Source organism: Colobus angolensis, unplaced genomic scaffold (assembly GCF_000951035.1).
Source record: "Colobus angolensis palliatus isolate OR3802 unplaced genomic scaffold, Cang.pa_1.0 Scaffold355, whole genome shotgun sequence".
NCBI lineage: Eukaryota > Metazoa > Chordata > Mammalia > Primates > Cercopithecidae > Colobus > Colobus angolensis.
In genome coordinates, this window is record NW_012116877.1 from 1436441 (window position 1) to 1451754 (window position 15314).

General features: G+C 54.9%; 1 protein-coding gene across 1 annotated transcript in view; it reads left to right on the plus strand.

Annotated features, from left to right (window-relative positions):
* Positions 1 to 15314, plus strand: part of PDE2A (phosphodiesterase 2A, cGMP-stimulated) — a 98854-nt gene that overhangs the window by 16236 nt on the left and 67304 nt on the right. The window lies entirely within an intron of this gene.

Here is a 15314-nt window from a genome sequence, read left to right on the forward strand (position 1 = left end):
GGAAGGGAGCAGAACCACAACTCCAGCCTGCTTGGATGAGGGTGGTCTTCTGGCTGCCAGGAGGGTAGCTATGTGGGAAGATCTGCCCTTGGTTCCTCTACAACCTGGGGCGGGAGGAGGAGAAGCCCCCAGCCCAATCTGATGGGGGAGACCAGAACCCTCATCCACCATTTCTGGCAGTTCAGAGAAGGTAGTGATAAGTCAGGGTGGGGCATCCTGAAAGGCTTCCCAGAGGATTGGCTGGGAGGATTGAGGCGGAGAGGACAGCCAGCATCCATAAAATGGAGTAATGATTCTGACCCTGCAGGTTTTCTGGGAGAATTAAATGAATTACATTTTAAAGATGCCTGGTACATGCCTGCCAGGAGGAGGCACAATATATGAACTCCCTCCTTCTTCCCTCCACCCCTCCTCAGCTCCTGTGACATCAGGAGGGACATGCCCTGCGCTGCTCACAGAGGCCGGGTGGGAGGCTCCCATCATGGCCTTCACTGAGGCCGCCTCTGCAGTTGGACCGACCTGGACACACAGTAGGTGCACACAACAGACAGAGGCAGGTCTGTGTTTCTTTTACCAGGGCGTTGCGAGGCTGAGGGAAGGGTACAGCTGGATTGGGGTGATGGAGCAGATCCCTGCTCCTCCCCCAGATCCGAGACCCCAAGACGCCCGTGCCCAGTGACTGCTCTGATCGGCTCTGACCAGCTCTCCTCACACCTCATAGGCCTCCCAGGGTTCAGGTGATGAATTAGTGATGACAGCATCCAACATCGCTATGACGACCACGTGGCACTCTTAGCCTCTAGTCAGGGCTCAGCCGCAGAGGCCAGAGACCCCTTTGGCTCTGGGCCTTTGTACTGGCGTGTGTGAGCGGGGCTGGGGCCTGAGGGAGATGGGGGAGTGGGAGGGGCAGGGGACAGGGCATGGGGCTGCATCTGGCATGGACTGGAGTTCATTCAGATTGTTCCATCCAGAGGGACCTTGGGGACAGTTGTTTCCTTCCTTCTCCCCTTCTTTTCATTCCTCCATCCCTCCTCTTTCCCCTCCTCCCACTTCCTCTGAGCCTTGTTCCTGTTTGAGGCCCTAGGCTGCCAACCCTTTTCCCCTCCTCTGGGAATAAAGCCAGGCTCAGCCCTCACCCCAGGGAGCTGAGTGAGGTGGGGGACAGCCACCTTCTAGTCTAGGCCTCAGGGAAGCTATGTGGGGACCACTGATGGCTTGGCGAGAGGGCCTGCCACAGCTGGGCCAGGGGGCTGTGCAAGTGGCTGCTGACCCTGATGAGTGGGGAGGAGGTTTTCAGTGGAGAGGCAAGGTCAGAGATGAAGCAGCGTGGGATGGGGGAGTGACAGATGTTCAGAGTGGCCTAAGTGTGAGATGGGGAGTGGAGAACGTGGGAGGAATCGAGGCACGAGAAGGACTGGGAGGGAGTGGATGCAGTGAGGAGTTTGCAGTTTGTCCCTGGGGGAAGAGGAGCCCTGAAGATTTTTGTTGTTGCTTCTTTGATTTTTAAATGGGAAGGTTCATTTTAGAGATGGGGAAACAGGCCCAGGGTGGGAAAGTGACTTGCTCAAGCTTAAATCACTAGAGACAGACTGAGACTACAGGCTCTGCCTGGGTCCTGCTGGACTCTAGCTGGGACCTCTTGCCCCAGACTTGCTGACCAGCATTTTCCCAAGTAGTCACTACCTCTGAGAAAGGTAAGGAGAGCCCATGGGTGAGTTTGCCCTCAGTTTGAATGAAATTTGCATCAGCAAGGGCTGTGCCGATAATCCTTTCTGCCCGTGTCTGGCAGACTGGCCAGTTTGGGGGCGGGGGTGGGGTGGAGGTGAGCATCCAGGGAAGGATCTGGGAAGTCAGGGGCTTGGCCAGGGCCAGCAAGGCATTAAGGTCAGAGGTGGATTCAAACTTGGGATTTTGGAGACGCAGCCCAGACTCTGTGCTCCATCCTCTTCCTCCCCCTCTCAGGAGGCTTTGGCTGAGTTAGGCACCTATAGGAGGCATGGGCCCCCCTGAGCCCCTCACATTCTCCTCAGAGCTCCTTCTGGCCCTGGGGCCTGATATTGGGCCTGCTGTGCTGGAACTTATCCAGGCAGAAGAAACCTTTAGCCCCATTGTCCTGATGAAGAAACTGAGGTCCTGAGGTAACAGCGACTCATTCAGGGTTACAACAGGTCAGTGGCTGGGCTGGGCCTGGCTGTCTGGCCCTCGGCTTGTCTACATGGCCCCACCTCGCGGCTCTCCCCTCACCTCTCCCACCCCGCTGTGCAGCATGGTTGGGCCTGCCAGCCTTGATGGATGGCTCCGCAGCTCAACCTCCCTCCCATTCCTCTCCGGATGCTAGGCCGATAGCCTCCTAATCACCAGTCCTGCCTGGTGGCCGCCAAGCCATCCATCTCCCCACGCAGCCTTGCCCAGCACAGGTGGTTTTGTCTGGGGAGAAATGGGGAGAAGGGGGGCACAGCAGGTCTTCCTCTGAGGCTGAGCTGAGAGTTTGGCTGCAGCCCCCACTCTGGGGGGCCCGAGGGTTGGGGAGTAGCCTGCACTCCCTTGCTGGAGTATCAGAAATCCCTCCTGGATCTCCCTAGGGCACCTGCACATGCACACACGGGCACACACACTCACAGTAACACTAATAAAAGCTCTTGTGTATCAAAAGAATATTGTATGGCAAGTGTTGCAGAGCCCTATGTGTCATCCCATTCATCACTCCACTGTACCAATACAGAAACTCAGGCTCAGAGAGGTTAAGTGACTTGCATAGGCTCCATATCCAGGAAGTGGAAGAGCTGGGATTTGAACCCAGGTCCTTATGGCTCACATCTTGCATTCACAACTCCTGCTCTACTGACTCACCTGTGCACACCCACACACACACATGCACAAGTACTCACGCGCATGCATGAACAGGAGCCACCATTTTGGCTCTTGTACCATCCATCTACCTGGGCCAGGTTCTTAAGGAGTGAGGAGAATGCTGGCTTGCAGAGGGCTCATTGTCCCCAGGTTCCCCCAAGCTCATTGTCCCCAGGCCATCTCACCCAGGCTGTGGCACTGGCTGGCTGGGGAGCTGCATGGAGGCGGCAGCCTCCAGGCAGTGGAAAGGGGAGGCTGGGAGACAGTCGATCGATCATCCCTGCAGTGCCTCCTTCCAGAAACTGGGGCCCAGGGGAGTGTGGCGCCGTGGGTCGATGTTCTGCGCAGCAGCACAGTCTCTGAGTGCGTACGGGGTATGTGTGGGGCGAGGCTGGTGTACAGCTGCCTGCCTTCCCCTGGCTCCCTTCCCCTGCTCCTGCCTTCCTCCTGCCATTCACCTGCCAGCCCCACACCTTCCCCTGATTCCCCCACTGTCCCCAACCTGGGCACTACAGAGGCTGAGAATCAAACTCACCGTTCCCAGGCAACTGTGTGCCTACTGCTACCCTCCCGCCCTGCCCTAGAGGCAGATCTCGGTGGGTGCTGCAAGAGTCACACTATGGTGGTCGGGGGTGGGTGGGTAGGGGGACCAGCAGCTGGAGCTGTGGGGAGGTGAGGCAAGCCCACCTCAGAGCCTTTGGAGACCTCGACAGACAATATGATGAGATAAGAAATGTAAAGGGGCACACAGTGGGTGCTGAATTCATCTTGTCTCGTTCCTCCAGTAAGTCTGGAGAAACCAGGAGCAGCCAGGTGCCTCTGAGGGCACAGGAGCTCCCAGGGCTGGCTGGCAGGTGTGGCTAACAGTGTTAGCAATCCTAGGGACAGGTAGCTTGGGGCAGAGGAGAGCATGCTGTCACTCATCCTGATGAGGGGAGAGGAGATGTCTGGTGCTAGGAGCAGTGGTGGCTGGAGGAGGGCTGGGGACCCTCCCCAGGCCACCCCACACTCTCCCTCTGGGCGGAGCTCCTGAGCAGGTCTGGTCACCTTGCTTCTTGGCTGCTTCTTTCCCAGTGGAGGAGCGTCCCCCAGGCTCTCCCACCTGCACTGGCCTCAAGAGAGCTGGGATTGAGCCTCAGTTCAGGCACCTGCTGGAGGGTGGAGGTCAGGGCAAATCACTTTCCTCAGCCCTCTCATCTGTGACAGGCTCTGGTGAGGGTTAAATGAGATGTTGCCTGTCAAGTGCCTGCCACTTCCCTGACGCCGAGCAGCTAGGCTGTTCTGGGTTCTCCAGCACCTGCCTCCCGTGGTCCCAGCGCTGGGTGGGCTGCTGTGTTCTACCAGTCACTGGTGGGTCCCCAGGGCCCTGACACAGGGCCTGCTATTGAGAAAGAGGGAAGTAAACATCCCAGGGCTGGAGCTCTGCCCCCTATGGAGGTGTCCCTTCTTAGGCTCTGTCATCTCCTTATTCACTCTGATTCACTCTGATAAAGATAAACACAAATGTGCCTCTCTGCACTAACTGAGCTCCCACAGGCAACTAGGAGTGGTGTCACTTGGGGTGGGTGTGGGCAAGGACCTATGGACTGGGATTCCCAAGCCCTGACTTCCTGTTATTTCAGACACTGCCTCATTGTTCCATCTTGGGCAAGACCTGTCCCCTTGGGGGTAAGAGAAACATGTGACCTCTGACCTCCAGAGTCTCTCTTCAGTGCCCAGATGATTCTGTGTTCTAGGGCACAGGCGAGGCTGGGGGGTAACACCCATGCCACTGATGGACAGACTAAGGAGGAGGCGCCCAGGACTGGGGCCAGCTTAGGACTCTGGTAGCCTCAGTGCCCTTGACCTGGTGTTGCTGCCGTTTTGCCCCACTGCCGTCTGCTCTGTCTCCGCGTCCGAGTCGCCCGCCTGGGCCTCTCCAGTTCTCTCCTCTCTTTTATTACTGTCTCTATATTGCCTCCTGCCTCAGGCTTATCTCCTCCTGTCATGCCTCTATCCATCTCTGTCACTCCCCTGCGACTCTCCCCCACTCCCTGGCACATTCTCTCCCTCCCTGGGAGTCAGGAGTGGAGCCCCACTGGGAATCAGGACCTCCCTGCCTCTGGTCTCTGTCTAAGCAGTCTCTGCGACTCTGGCCAGCTCCTATCTTCTTCCACCTTCCCAAATCTCTCTCACTGTCTGATGGTGTCTCTGACTTTCGTGTCTCTGAACTCCCTTTGTTTTTCTCTATATGCTTCTCTCTGCTCTTATCTCTGGGCCTCTGTCTCTCAGGGCCTGACTGGTCTTGACCTCTCTGCCTCCATCCTCTCGAGAGCCCAGCCAGGCAGCAGGTCCAGCCCTCCAGCCCGGAGAACAGATGGAGTCCACCCTCCCTCTCTCTTGCTGGCTGCCTCAGAAGCCCCCAACAATGGCTTCCGCCCTGCACCGTGCCTTGTTGCTAGGCCTTGGGCTGGCAGCACCTGGCTTCCATAGCGACGGGTGCTTAGAAACAGAATGCCACATCTCCCAGTCCCACCACGGGAGTCTTTGCCGATCAAGACAGTGCCTTTCGATCAATCAGGAAGCGTGGCCAGGCTCTAGGTTGCCTCCAACTTGAGGAGGCAAGAGAGGAGGGGACTATGGTCTCTACCTTCTGGAGCTGGGGGGACTGTTGGGCTGGGAGGAGTTGCTCAAGTGTGGCCCTGAAGCCAAGGAAGGAGCTGGGGGAGGCCCTGGGCTCTTTTCCCTGAGTCAGCCCGCTGCAAGAAGCGCAAGCTTGGGAGCTGGAAGGGGCTGTGTTGAAATTGCTGTTCCACCATTTCTAGCTGCACGACTTTAGACAAATGACCTCAGGTCCCAAGGCCTCAGTTTCATCAACTGTAAAATTGGGCTAATAATATCATGAAGATTAAATGAGAGAATAGATCTGGCACTTAGAAGGTGGTCATCAATGGCCATTCCCCTCCCTTCCCCTTTAAAGTTGTTTAAAATATAATTGACGGAGAGGAGGAGGAGGGTTCTTCAGGCCTGTGGAATGGTATAAGCAAGGGGTTGGAGGCTTGCATGCACCTCACATATGCTGGAGTATTTAGGGAGGACCAGGGGCCATATCTGGATATGGTTCTGCCAGAAGCAGCCAGGTCAAGGTGGTGCCATGGCCTGCACCTGTAATTCCAGCTACTAGGGAGGCTGAGGCAGGAGGATCACTTGAGCCCTGGAGTTCCAGATCAGCCTGGGCAACATAGTGAGACCCTGTCTCAAAAAAACAAAACAAAACAAAACAGGCAGGCTGAGGGGCCCATGGAGAAGGGACTCTGTCTCCTGGGAGGTAATTCTTGCCAGGTACAAAGGGATGGGCTTAATCAATTTCTCTTCTAACATTTGGGGCTGCTGGGTAGGGAGCCACATTGGGGTCCCCTTGCTTATTCTCGTGCTGCTCCCTACTTCCACCCTGCACTTGGTCCCAGGAGAGGGGCTCCCACTGGTTCCTCTTCCCTGCCAGGCCTGCCCAGCAAGGCCACCATGGCCACACAGCCTGAATCCTGGGGCCAGCAAGTATCCATGGAAAGCCCCACTCTGTCATTGTAGAGATGAGGAAACTGAGGCTCAGAAGTAGGAGAGCTTCCTGGTGCTAGGGCCCAGCTCTTCCCTCTTTTCAGGCCTGTCTTCTGCACTAAGGACTTCAGGCCACCAGGGAAGGTGGGGAGGGAGGAGATGAGATGAGGTAGACTTGGGTGGGGGCCTGAGGACAGAGTCTCATGTCACTTGGGCAACCAGGAAAGGGTTAAACATCCCTTATCCCAAGCCATGGGCACTGGCACTGCCAGAGGATGCTGAGGCCTGCTAGGGCATGAGGACAACAAGCAACATCCTTTTCTGAGCTGTCGGGAGCGCCAAGCTCTCTGTTAAGTACTTTTGAGCCTCTTCTCATGTATTCACAGCCACCTTCCAAGGAAGGCCAGTTGATCCCCAGTTTAGAAGTGAGAAAACGGGGGCTCCAGGAGGCACTTGTCTAAGGTTACACAGCTGGAGAGTTTGGCAGGGGGGTTAGACTGAGTCACCCACCCAGACCCTGGCCCCTCCCTGCGTCCCCCTTCCAGGACACCCATCACTCCCTTGACACCCACTAGGAGTGGGTGTTCATTTCCTTGGGCTCTCCCAATCCCAGTCCTTGGTATCCCCAACTGCAGGCAGACACAGGTGCTTGCTGCTGCCCTCCCCTTAACCTGGCATCACAGAGACTCACGCCCACTGACCATTAGGTTCTCAGGGGCATAGAAACCAGGTGCTGGAGTCTTGGAGTCCTGCAATCAGGCATCTCAGGCAGTCAGGACAACAGAATGTTAGAATCTTGGGCTTCTACATTCTCTAGACCCCAGGTTCTTGCATTCATAGAATGTAAGAAGCACAGACTCTCTGAATGATGGGGTGTTATAATAGAGGCTTTGATTTTCTAACAACATGAAGCTCTGGGAGTTCTTGGAGCCTTGAAGCCATAGACTGGGGCCTCCCTGTGTGATGGTTTCTGAGTTAGCAGGGAGTGTTCAGAGCATGGGGCCTTGGTCCCTGTTGGTTAGGCTTTCTTGTCTTGGTATTTCTGCTGGGCTCAACTCTTAGCAGCCTTTGTGTGTCTGTGTGTGTGCGTGTGTGTGTGTGTGTGTGTGTGTGTGTGTGTATGTGTGTGTGTATGTGTAGCGGGGACTGGGGTCAGGGACTGACTCTAGCCTGAGGCACCCCTGGAGTGGGACCAGCCCAGAATAGCAGGTGGAGGAAAGCCAAGCAGCCTCAGGGCTGCAGCTGTCTGGTGGTGCAGGAAGGGGTCTGGGTAGCTGCCTTTGGCAGAGGACCAGCCTGCCTCCTTCGTCCACTACCCAGCCTGCTACCAGAATCAGGAGGAGGCATATCCATGGCACTCCTAGGGCTAGAGTCAGAGCAGCCCCTTCAGGTTCTTCAGACTGGATGGCAGGAGGTGCCACCAAGGGGAGGAGATTGGGGAAGTACTGGGACCTTTATCTCCAGTGAGGTGGGGCACGGGGGATGAGAGATGGAGTGGAGGTCAGTAAGGGGTGTGGGATCAGTGAAGGGGCTGGGGATTTAGTGATGGGCTGGGGCTTAGGATGGAAGCAAGGGCTCTGTGGATGGGAAACCTTTTGAGAGGGTGGAGACTCAGAGAGAAGGATGGGGGCTCAGCGAGGGGATGTGGCTCAGTGGAGGTTGCTGAAGAGTTTCTTGGGGTTGCCTACGTGCGGTCGCTCATGCCTGTAATCCTAGCACTTTGGGAGGCCAAGAAGGGCAGATCACTTTAGGTTAGGAGTTCGAGATCAGCCTGGCCAACATGGTGAAACCCTGTCTCTACCAAAAAATACAAATATTAGCCGGGCGTAATGGCAGGCGCCTGTAATCTCAGCTACTCGGGAGGCTGAGGCAAGAGAATTGCTTGAACCTGAGAGGTGGAGGTTGCAGTGAGTCGAGATTGCACCACTGCACTCCAGCCTGGGCGACAGAGTGAGACTCCATCTTAAAAAAAAAAAAAGTTTCTTGGGGCTGTCTCTGTGCTGCTCCAGGTTCCTGAGGATGGCGGTTGGGGCTGGGGGAGCCCTCTGTCCCTGGGGTAGGCTGAGAAGCAAGAGCTTCTTTTCCCAACTCTGCCCAAAGCTGGAAAGGTTGTTAGAGCTGCTGAGAAAGCTGGCATCTGCCTCTCCTTTTGCTCATCTTTCTTTCTGGTTTCCATGGGAATCTGTGGCTCAGGATGATCAGGGGTTGACAGGATGGCGCTGTGGGAGGAGTCGATGTCAGACAGAGCCATCCCACATGGGAAGGAACCGACTGGTAAGAAAGTGAGTTCCTTGTCCCTGGGAGTATGCAAGCACGGTAGGGGCTGAATGGCTAGAGTGACTCCAGAAAGTGGTTCAGATGGGGCAGAGGAAGTAGTCTGGAGGCCACTTGCCTGAGACAATCGTGTTTTGTGTGATTGGCTCACGTGGCCCCGCCAGCCCCACCTTCCAGACATCCCTGGGCCTCATAGAGGGGGTCGCTGCACCCTAGGCACTGCCTCTGATCCACCCCCAAATCCTGTGCTCTGTTCCTGGCCTATACTGGACACGGACATGTGGAGCTGAATCAGACTCAGTCTCTGCCTAGAGGAGCCCCAGTCTGATGGGGGAGGCACACAGGGACACAAATATAGCTGGGTAAGTCCTACAAAAGGGGGCACACCTGGCTGGGAGGCAGTTCCACCACTGATTCCTGTAGTCTGTAGATGTCTTTTTGAGCAATTCTTCTGGGTCAAGACTTGTTCTATTTGCTGGGGTAAAACAGCAGTGAGCAAAACAGAGCTGACAGCATGGTGGGAAGGTTGAGCTCTTCCAGACCGTGATGAGAAGTGTTGGTGAGTGATGGGGAGTGTGGCAAGAAGGCAGAGTGTGGGCACAGCATGAGAGGAGGCTTTGCCCAGATTTAAGGACCTGGAAGGCCTTGAAGGCCAGGACCAGGGCTCCAATTGTCCTGCTGGCAATAGGAAGACATATGGGTGGAAGTGAGGCAGAGTCAGACTTGGCTGTGGACCAGCCAGTGTGGGCATCAAAGAGGAGGCACAGAAGCAGGCGTGGCCACCTGTGCCTCTGTGTAGGAGCTGTGTGAGCATGTGCTTGAGGATGTGTGTCTGTGTAGAAGACTGGGGTGTAGGTGTGATAGGAACACGGATGTGTATCTATGGAAAGACTCCAATTGTGCATAGGGGTGTATGTGTGTATGATTCTGTGGCCTAGGGCAGCCTGTGAAAAGGAAGGATCTTGGGGTCTGTGGGTGATAAGGAGCAGAGACTAAGGCCTAAGGTATGCTGGGGCTCGAGCCCCCTGGACTTTAGCCCCTGTGAGCCGGCAGGTCTTAGACTAGTCTTGGACTAGAATCCTATGGGTTCCCTTCCCCCAGAGGGTCATGGAGCCAGCCATCTGCTGAAGACAAGACAAACATGCATGCAAATCACATGAAAATGAATGAGGCCTGTGGCTGACCCACCCCACAGTCCCCATCTCCTGGGCCTGAGTTCACTCAGCCTGTGCCCTTCCTGACCCAGAGCTGCTGCCAGGACTCTGGGAACAGGCCTTGCCCACCAGGAACTGAAATCCACATTGTCCCCAGCACCTGCCCGTGGCCACATCCTCTCTCTGTGAGGGCTACCCCCACATCTGGAGCTATAGCCAGCGGACACAGAGCTGGACCTGGACTGGTGGCCGTGGGTAGCACCTCTGGCAGGTGTGAATTTGAGTATACACACGTGTCGCATACTTGCACACACATTCCCACGTGAAAGCATGCACATGCTATTCCTGGACACTTGTGTGCACACACCACTACACACATATACCTGCATGTGTGCATATACACTCAATTCTGCACACAGACACATGCCTATCTGCATACATACACACATGCCAACCCCTGTAGATATACAGACATATCTGTGTACACACATACAAGTTCAGCTATACCACTGCAGTATCACACACCCTCACAAAGACACAAACCTGTGCTCGCACCCTCTTCCACCCTCACACACATCATGTTTACAAGCCTGTGTGCAGTCTTACACACATGCATACATGCACGGAGCGGCCTAAGGGTGGCTCACCCCTGCCCAGGTGAACACCCGTGCCCTCTCCAGGGCGGGAGTGTTGAGGAAAGGGTTTGTCTGGATGGAGGCAGAACCCGCAGAGATGTTAGTTTGTTCCAGGAAGCATCTTGGATTGTCCCTTCACAGAGCCCTTGGAAGTGGGGACCTCTTTTAGTCCATGGGCTATAGCCCAGGTCACAGAGAGAGCAAGTCACATGCAGCCTCTCCTGAGGGTCCTCCAATACCAGGATCTAGTCCTTGCCCATATATTTGGGCCTGGTGCCTGGGTAGGTCTGTCTGCTCAGGAGAGGTACCTTCTGCCCAGGGAGGCCTGCCTGGATACTGCCTCCTCCACCTCAGCTTCCTGAGCACCAAAAGAGAAGCAGGCCAAGCTTCGCGGCTGCTGTGAGAAGTCTGAGGTCAGAGAGGGCCAAAGCCTTGCCTGAGGTCACCCAGCATGTCAGGGAAGGGCTCGGGTTTGAACCTGGGCTTCCAGTGGGGAGGTGTAACCATGGTCCATGGCAACAGGATAGATGCATGTCAGGCAGCAGACAGGCCCTTGGAAGCAGGCATGTCATTGTGGGGGATAGGAAAAGACTCACCGTATGTGGAGAGTCTGCCAGGACCACGTGTGGGAGATGGAGAGACGGTGCTTCTTCACCAGAGCTCACTGGGCATCACGGGGCTCCCAGATGGGCTGGAACATGGGGACTCAGGGAAGAATCAGACACGCACTGCTCTTGAGGGAGGGCTGGGGGATAGGTGAAGGAGGAAGAGGGCATTATAGACTGGGGAGACGATGGGGGCTACTTCTCGCTGGATGGCAGTTTTCTTCCTGCATCTTGAATCTAACTTTCAAATTTCTTTCTCCTCAAAACTTGGCATGGAGTACATTCTCAGTAAATATTTATGGCATGAATGAATGAATGAATGAAAGTATGATATTGGCAGGCAGATATGCCCTTGGAAGGGTATTCAAAATGGGAGGGCAACAGGTTGCGCAAAGGCAAGGAGGTGGAAGAAAAGTCAGAGGTTCAGGGTGGTTCAGGGTACAGCTGAGTCAGGCATGGCTGGACAGGAAGTGGTAGGAGAAGCAGCAGGAAAAATGTCACATGAGGATGAGCCTTGCATGTTATACTGAGTTTGGATGTTGCCTTGGAGCCCAGTGAAGATTATGAGCAGAGGGTGAACATGGTCAGAGTGAACCTGCCCTGGTTTGAGAGGTGGGGGGCATGCTAGGCTACAGAGTAGCTGCTCATCTTTGGTGCAAAGAGCACTGGGTTTGGAATCTATAGGCCTATAGTAACCAGCTGTGCCATCTCAGGTAAGCATCTACATTTATCTGAGCCTCAGTTTCCTTGTTTGTAAAATGGGGCTAATGCTGTGCCTCCTGAGGCTGTTGGATGGGGCCTGGGTGAGGAAATGCTTTGCCAGCACAAGTCCCTACCAATGAAAGGTGTAATTTTTATTAGGAACAAGGCAGGGCTGGTTCCTGGACAGGGCCTGAGGTTGAGTGGGCCCAGGACCCAGGGTGACAGCTGAGTCACCTTTTCCAGGCCAAGTGGCCTCTAAGGTAGGGAGACAAAAGAGTTGGCTAGAGGGGCTGGGCTAGACATTCCTGAGCTGAAGCTGGGAGGAAAACTGGGGCTGAGGCTGAGCTTCCTGGCGTCTGAGATGGGCAGAGGGTACAGACACCGGGATAGTAGGACCCTCAGCCACTGCATTCTTGGAGACAAAAGAGGAGCTGGGAAATCTGATTTCCTTACCTGCTTTTGCTCAAGAAGCAAGGAACGTATTTAAGGTACAGACTGGAGTGAGATGGCCTGGGTTTGAAAGGAGGTGCCTGGCACAGGTAAGCTATGTGACTATGTGTAAGCTATGTGACTGTGGGCAAGTTACTTTGTGCCTCAGTTTTCCTTACCTGTGAAATGTGACTAATAATAGATCCCACCTTATATCATTGTTGAGAAGATGACATATGAGGCACACAGTATGTGCTCAATGCATGTGAAAGCCTCCCAGCCCCAGATGTACACACCAGCCTGTAGGGGCCAGCTCTGGCCCTCAGCTCCATGGGACAGAGGTCACCCTGGGAGGAGATGCATCTACTCCAGGGTTCTCTAACCTGGCAGTAAATTAGAATCACCTGGGTACATTTGCGGACATCTGGGATGGGGGTTCCAGATGTCAGCATTTAAAATGTTCCCAGGCAATTCTAACATGAGTCAGGGTGAGAACCCAGCACAGGATCACAGATTGTGGAGTTGGAGTGAGGTAGGGATCTCTGTGTGAGTGGAGGAGTCCTTGGAACGGGGTCACTCCTAGCTATAAGAGCTCGGCAAGGCCTTTAAATGTGCCAATTTCAAGGAGCCTTGGTTGCCCCTCAGGGAGGGAGCTGGTTGGGGAATTTCAGGGATTGTGTGAGAAGGTTTTTCTGAAAGGGCTCTGCACTCTACCAAGCACTGAAAGAAAGCAGTGCACTTGTTTGTTGAATCTAGTGTAATAACATTTCACAGATGGGGAAACCGAGGCCTACAGAGGTGCTGTGGCCTGCTCAGAATCCCACAGCAAGTCTATGGCACAGTTAGGACTCAAACTCTCTGAGGAATGCTTGAATCTGAAAGGTTGGCACAGAAAGACTCTTTGAGCTGAGGGACAGATAGAGCACACACCAGGGACCCCAGTCATTGAGCTGTAGTTTGAGAGATTCAAGTAAGACTTAAGAAATAACTTCTTGGCTAGGTGCAGTGGCTCACGCCTGTAATCCCAGCACTTTGGGAGGCTGAGGCGGGCGGATCATGAGGTCAAGAGATCGTGACCATCCTGGCCAACATGGCAAAATCCCGTCTCTACCAAAAATATAAAAATTAGCTGGGCGGCCAGGCGCAGTGGCTCATGCCTGTAATCCCAGCACTTTGGGAGGCCGAGGCAGGCCGATCACGAGGTCAGGAGATTGAGACCATCCTAGTTAACACGGTGAAACCCCGTCTCTACTAAAAAATACAAAAAATTAGCCAGGCGTGGCAGCATGCACCTGTAGTCCCAGCTACTCAGGAGGTTGAGGCAGGAGAATGGCGTGAACCCGGGAGGCGGAGCTTGCAGTGAGCCAAGATCGTGCCACTGCACTCCAGCCTGGGCGACAGAGCAAGACTCCGTCTAAAAAAATATATATATAAATAATAAAAATAAATAAATAAATAAAAATTAGCTGGGCATGATGGCACACGCCTGTAGTCCCATCTACTCAGGAGGCTGAGGCGGGAGGATCGCTTGAACCCGGGAGGCGGAGGTTGCAGCGAGCTGAGATCAAGCCACTGCACCCCAGCCTGGTGACAGAGACTCCGTCTCAAACAAATAAAAATAAAATAAAATAAAATAACTTCTCAAGGGGTGAGTGCCATGGAGGTGGTGCCTGGAGTTGGGAGCCCAAGAGATGGTGGCAGTGCCAGGTCAGGGTCGGCTGTTGACCGTGGTCTGAGGTGGCCTCCCCTGAAGAACAAGTAACTCTGGCCAGTGGCTGTAACAGATACCTCCTGGGCACCTGTGTCTCACCCAGGCTTGTCCAGAGCCCAGGACTGAGCCAGTGACACATGCTCAGAATTTACCAAGAGAATTGTGCACTGAGCTCAGACTCAGACCTAGTCCTTCCAGCAGCCCTTACATGGGCCATCCCCTTTTACGTAAGAGAAAACTGAGGCCAAAAACAGGAAGGGAGGCCCTGTGGGGGCCAGAACCTTTACACACCTTAGCCCAGGTAATCTTTTCTACACTGTTAATAAGTAGGATAAATTGCACTTGTTTCGAAGATTCAATAAAATACATTGACTTGGCCCAGATCGCTTACTCTATACCTCTCCTAAGTCCCCAGATGTGACTCCCAGGAAAGACACAAAAAAGGGCTACCCAGAGGGATAAGGTAGTATCCACGGAAGCCCTCCCAGAGGAGGTGGGCCTTCAAATGGCCCCTAAATGACAGGCAGGAGGGAAGGATCTGGGAGGGTATTGGGGGTGGGGTGGCATGGGCAAAGGCCTGGAGGTGAGAGTCAGTCATTGATGTGAGAAGAGCAAGAAGTAGAAATGTAAGGAATGGTGGGGAGGGGAGTCAGAGCTGGATGAACAAGTGAGGGTTCAGCTGTAGAGGGTCTGGCCCGCCAGGCTGAGAGCCCAGACTTTATTGTGCTGGTGGTAGGGAGCCACTGAGGGTGAATAGGGGAGAGCATGTCAGAGCATGCCTCAGAAAGGTGGGAGAAATGCTGGCATGGAGGGCTGCCCCGGGTTGGTGGGGTGGCTGGGCTCTGCCAAGGCTATGTGCCAGCTGCCTGGACTGTGTCCAAGAATGGGCACAGTGACTCAACATTGAGAAAATCACTCCCCAGGGAGAAAGGGCCCCGATGAATCACCCAACTGAGGTGGGGAGACTGGGAGGCCAGGAGGCTGGGGGCTCACTGAGTCACCCTCCAAGAGTTGGTGAGGAGGAGAGCTGCAGAGAGAGAGGCCGGCAGTGCAGTTGGGGGCGGAGATTCAGATTAGACCACGGTGAGGGCTGTCGGGGGACTCTGCCTTCCCATCATTCCCGGGTTTGATCCTCCTGGCCCTCCTGTGAGGGAGATGAGAAAACTGAGGCCCAGGAAGTGGGGGGGAGGGGATCCGACCAAGGTCATGCAGCAAGTCGCTGGCAAAGGCCTAGCGAGACCCAAGCGCACCCTACAGTCCAGACCCTTCCCGACGCCCCAGCCGCTTTCATGCCAAGCGGAGGCCTAAGAACCGGGTCGGTCCGGTCAGGGAGATGACCCCAGTGACCCACTGAACCCCTGGACGCGGCCCCTCCGGGCAGTCGGCAACTGAGGCCGGGCTGCGCCGCCGCGATGGGACG